Source organism: Dryobates pubescens, chromosome Z (assembly GCF_014839835.1).
Source record: "Dryobates pubescens isolate bDryPub1 chromosome Z, bDryPub1.pri, whole genome shotgun sequence".
NCBI classification, from domain to species: Eukaryota; Metazoa; Chordata; class Aves; order Piciformes; family Picidae; genus Dryobates; species Dryobates pubescens.
Window position 1 is genome coordinate 54,420,255 of NC_071657.1, and position 6,000 is coordinate 54,426,254.

Consider the following 6,000-nt stretch of genomic DNA (forward strand, 5'->3'; position numbering starts at 1 on the left):
CATATTTCAGTGAGGGAGAATCAATAAGATCGGAAAAGACCTCAGAGATCGTCAAGTCCAACCTATTACCTAATACCTAACACCTCCTGACAACTAAACCATGGCTTCAAGTACTACATCCAATCCTTTTCTGAGCACCTCCAGGGATGGTGACTCCACCACCTCCCTGGGCAGCACATTCCAATGGCCAAGAACTCTTTCTGGGAAGAACTTTCTCCTCACCTCCAGCCTAAACTTCCCCTGGTGCAGCTTGAGACTGTGTGATTTGTTTCTATTCATTGCACTAATGTTTTATTTAAAAATGGGGTAGAAATACTGCTAACAGATGCTGGAGTCAGACAGCTGGGGTCAGGGTAGTGTGGAGGATACATATGGCCAAAGAATGAGAAAACTGTCCGAGCTGAGAAATGTTAAAATGGGAGCCCTGGCTGGTAGGGTGTGGAAGGGTCACTGGTAGCACAGCTAGGTATTCTTTGCAAAACTGATACTTGGGAGCAAACGTATTGTTGATCACAGGTTGAAGAATAGGATAGAAAAGTCTGACAACTGTTGTAATGTCCATCTGCTTCCCTGTTTAGTACAAGTTGTTAGTGGTCTTTGGCTGCTGTGATTTATTATTCTCATAAAAAGTATTGTGTGTATCATTCTGTGAAAGAGACAGAAAGCAAGCAGTATTTTAATGGGTTTTAAAGGACAGGAGGGTATGGGAGTAGAAAAAGTCTTTAAGCAGCTAGTTGGTTGGAATCCCACATGTTAATTGGAAACAATTTCCATGCACAGCCTTTTCTAAATTGCTTTACTTCTCCTTAATGCTAGATTTCTTCCCTGGTTTTTGGTGGCTTTGAGAACCTCTGCTGTTCTCCATTAACATACTGTTAGGTCTCTGTAGGTGGAAGACATTCAGAAATACGTATTTCATCAAGAATGTGGTTGCAAAGGCCTGTTCCTGTTGCAGTTATACAATCTACTGCAGTATTGAATGGTGTGGCCGCACCTGCAGAGTGCCTGCCAAGGAGAAGGCTGCGTTTGAAGAAGGTGCTGGGATCGGTGCAGTGAACAGGAGAATTACAGCTAGCATATGTAAAGTGGCAGACTGAGCTGAGTGGAGTCGTTTGGTGTTTTTAAAGACCTGTCTTTAATGGCTGTTCAATCCAGGTTGTGGTGCAAGTCTGTTGAAGAAACACTGAGCAAATAAACAAGATCTAACACATCTGTACAGAGCTAATTGCACCACATGGGACAGAGCTGATGCAGTTTCCCTGTGCTGCAGTGCTGTTCATACTTTTTTACCTTGAGGGCTAAACTTAATCTGGTTCTTGATAATAATCTGGAAGGAACCTGCAGGATGACCCAGTTTGGAGCTTGTTATGTGTTCTTAGTGAAGAGCAGTTAACAAGCCTTGCCAAATCAGCAACCCTAAGTGCTGTGATAAAACTGGTTACACAATGTGAAATTGTGTATGCATGATCTCTGTTTTGAAGATAGAACACGGATTCGCATTCTTGGAGGAGAAACTAGGTGTTTCTTAGTCACTGCAGAAGAGGTTCTGTTGGATTATGACAATTTATCACAGTCCCAGAATGTTAGGGCTTGAAAGGGACTTCTAGAAATCACCTAGGCCAATCCACCTGCCAGAGCAGGCTCCCTTAGGGCAGGCTCCACAGGAATGCTTCTTGAAAGGCTCCAGAGAAGAGGTCTCACAACCTGTCTGGGCAGCTTGTTCCAGTGCTCCATCACCCTCACTGTAGAGAAGTGTCTTTTCATTTTGAGGTGGAACATCCTGTGTTGTAGTTTGTACCTGTTGTTCCTTGTTCTGTCACTGGGCACCACCAAAAAGAGACCATCCCCTTCATCTTGACACCCACCCCTCAGATATTTGCAGATGTTAATATGGTTCTCCTCTCAGCCTTCTCCTCAGACTAAATAGCCCCAGTTCTCTCCATCTTTCCTTGTAGGAGAGATGTTCAAGTCCCCCAGTCATTCTTGTAGACTGCTTCCACTAGATCCCTGTTTCTTGATCTGAGGAATCCAAAACTGCATACTGCATAGTATGCCAATATCTATGGTTCTGTCAAAGCTGCAGATGGAGCTTGTGAATATGCCAAGGATCAACCAGGAAGTGTATGTGTTTAGTGAGATCTAGTCCCTGCCACCTGAATTTTAGGCACTGCTGGCCATTAAAAAACAAAGGTTTAAAAAAATTTCCCTTTCAGAAAGCTTTAAGACAGGTCTTGAACTTTAGCAGTAGTTTGTCTAGAAAGGTACAATCCTGTCTGAGACTGGAACAATTACAAGCTTCAAAGGCAATTTATGGAGGTGAACTGTGCCCATGCCTGGCTCCGGGATGTTGCTTTTTCTGTGGGGTGGTGGTGTTTCTTTATTTTGACAGGATCGGTAAGCTGAAAAAAGTTGTTCCTTACAACGGAACATGTTCGGGTAGCTTCAACCTCCAGCTGTGGACTTTTGCAGTCCCTTCTCAGTTCTCCCTTGTAGGAAACTCCTTGAGTACTTATTTCAGCTGGTCTGTGATAAATAGAAAACTCAGAGCAAGTTTTATCTTTCTTTTAAAGTGCTATGAAAAAGCTCCTCCCTCTTCTGTGTTTAGGCACAGGGTTACTTTTGCTGCTTACCACAAACTGGCACTCATCTCACTACCTTCTAGAATACCTCAGTCTTGATGAGCTCTGCAATAAGAAACAATGATGAGACAGTAAATTGAGACAGTAGCCTTTTCTTTATTTTTCCTCAAGGGGGCTCTCTTTCCTTCAGCAGAAGCCATCTTGCCACCCTCAACAAGTCACCCATTATCTTTTATAATACCTTTATAGCCACAGACAACATCTCCCCTCACATTATAATAAAAGGAAGATTCCTCTTTCTGTACAGGTTCTGTCTGGATTATGCCTTTGGCTATTTAGCTATTTACTTAGCTGTGAATCCCAGTCTGTAGCTTACAGACACTACAGCTTTGAAACTGTGTCAAGTGAGTGCTTTGGACTAAAACAAACTAGTAGAAAACTAGCCTGCTTTGGCTGACAGAAGTGCTGGTGCAAATTACCCTCAGAAACATAAACTGACGGAAGTGGCTTTTGCATTTACCCCCTGTGAGAGGATTTTTCATATGGGTGGCAAGTAATTCATCATTGTTATGTTTTTAGAGGCAGGTTTGTACAAGATGATAAATAGAATAAGAAAATTTGATGATATGCAAATGCTAGTGAAGGAGGAATCTTTCTGTGCTCTTAAATGCTCAGTGGTCAAGTAAACCAGGCTGGCAAGAACCAGGGGTGCCAGTTTTACATTAGCTGGATAAGCAAAGTGAGTGGTGGGTTAACCTTGGCTGGCTGCCAGGTACCCACCAAACCACTCTCTCAAGCCCTCTCAAGCAGCCCAGGAGGAGAAAAGAAGATGGAAAAAAAAAAAATCATAGGTTGAGACAGAGAGATTACTCACAGGGGAAACAAACTGACCTTGGGAAAAAATTAACTTGATTTGTGGCCAATTAAAGTAGGACAGAAACAAACAAAGAGAAAAATAACCCACTCCACTTTCGTCCCAGTCTGAACTTCATTATGCTACCTCTTCTTTCACATTGTCCTAAATGGGATCAGGGATGCAGTCAACAGGTCTTTTCTGCTGCACCTTCCTCCTCGGGGAAAGTCCTTTCATGAACTGCTCCAATGTGGATCCTCCTCTTGAGGCATTACTCCAGAAACAGTGCTCCAACATGGCTCCCCATGGGATGCAGTTTATATGAGAAAACTTGCATCTGCCTGAGCTTTCCATGGGCTGCAGCTTCCTTCATGGATCATCCATCATCTCTGCTATGGGGTCCTTTATAGGCTGCTGGGTGGATAACAGCTCCTCTGTGCTCCACAATGGGTTGTGGGCACAGAGCTTGCTTCACCACAGCCTAAAAAAAGATTTAACTGCTAATCAACACAGTAGTAAGATACTAAGAATCTTAGTCCATCAGTTCATATATGCATTTACTAGTACAGTCACACAGGCTGGAGGGGATCCCTGCTCCAGTTCCTGGAGCACTTCCTCCTTTCTGGGCCTGGCTAGCTGTGGGAGTGTTCCTCACCTCTTTTGTTTCTACACTTACCTCTCTCACAGCTGCTGCACTGCATTGTTTTACCTGTCACTAAATATATTACAGAAGGGAGGCAACAGCTTGGCTGGTGGGGCTGTTCAAACTGGCTATGCCTGACACAGGGGCAGCTCCTGGGCTCTGGTCACAGTGGCCACATCATTGCCACCTAAACCCAATACACATCTTTTCAAGACAAGAGATAGATGTAGCTTCAAAGGCACATTCATAAGATAATTTTTAAACTTAGGAGCTTGATACCTTCATCCTGTGAAACAGACCAGAGAGGTGTAAGGTGACAAGCTGTAGCAATCTTAATGTGTGATGGGTGAGAACAACCCCATCACTACAGGATGGGGGCCAAACTGCTGCAGAGCAGCTCTAGGGAAAAGGACCTGGGAGTCCTATTGGACAAGTTCACCAGGAGCCAACAATGTGCCTTTGTGGGCAAGAAGGCCAACAGCATCCTAGGGTACATTAAGAAGAGTGTTTCCAACAGGTCAAGGGAGAGTCTCCTCACCTATTACTCTGCCCTGGTGAGGTCTCATCTGGAATACTGTGTCCAGTTCTGGGCTCCACAGGTCAAGGACCAGGGATATACTGAAGAGTGCAGTGGAGAGCCACTAAGTTGGTTAGGGGACTGGAACATCTACCTTATGAAGAAAGGCTGAGAGAGCTGGGTCTGTTAAGCCTGGTGGAGACAGAGGTGGGATCTGAAGGACAAGTGTCACACTTGTATCAGTGGTATCCAGAGACACAAGGAGCAACAGACACAAACTGGAACTCAGGAGGTTCCATCTAAGCATAAGGAAAAAATTCTTCACCTCTAGGGTGGTAGAGTACTGGAAGAGGCTGCCCAGAGAGGCTGTGGAGTTTCCATCCCTGAAGGCATTCAAAACCTGCCTGAAGTGTTCCTGAATGACTCAAGCTGATCCTGCTCTGGCAGGGCAAGCAGGCTAGATGATCTTCAAAACTCCCTTCCAAACCCTAACATTCTGTGATTCTGTGATTCAGCAGGTAGTTTATTTGAAAGTTTTGTTTCTCAGCAACAACCTACTTGAATTCTGGTAATTTACTGTCAATGGCTTGAAGTCAGAAACTGTTATTTTCCAGAGGAGTAACCTCAAGTAAAGTTGAATACATTTTTAATTGCAGGTATAACAGCAGTGAAATTGAAATACAAAATTAGCACATAAGATTTGCATAGAGATAATTACTACTAAAGTACAAACTTCTAAAATGTCACAACTAAAAAGATTTAACTGCTAAACAACAGTAGCACAGTAGTTAGATACTAAGAATGTCAATATATCATTAATGTATGTTTTCGCTTGTTCAGATCCAAAACCTGAACAGCAGAAAGCTATCAGGTTGTGCTTGGCTTACATCATTACCACAGAACCACAGAAAAGTATTAACTTGAAGCACAGTTTTTATTTAACATAGATTAAGCAGGTTCTTTTTAATCATAAAAAAGCTTTTAAGTATCCCCTTTATAACAATAATGGATTTTGATGTGAGATCACAACAGGCTTGTAGGTATGACAGACATTACCTGTAACCAGTAGCTACAATGCAGACTAATCGCAATGCTGGATCTCTTCAGTGAGATTTCTTTCCTGTAACTTCAGTATTAGCTTCAACTCTTCGATGTAAATGCAAGCTGCATTCACTAAAATCTCCAGCTTTCCAAGTAACACTCACAATTATTGCACTTGTACTGGTTGTATTGGCTTAGTAAAGCCATTCTAGAGCAACATTTTAATATTTGTACATTTTAAAGCACTTTATTTTATCTACAAAGGAAATAAAGATGATAGAACCACAACTTCTTTCAACTTAACTGTGAATAGGCTTAATTTTCAGAGTTAAAATGGATGTGCATTTAGAAACTACATGAGAAAAGC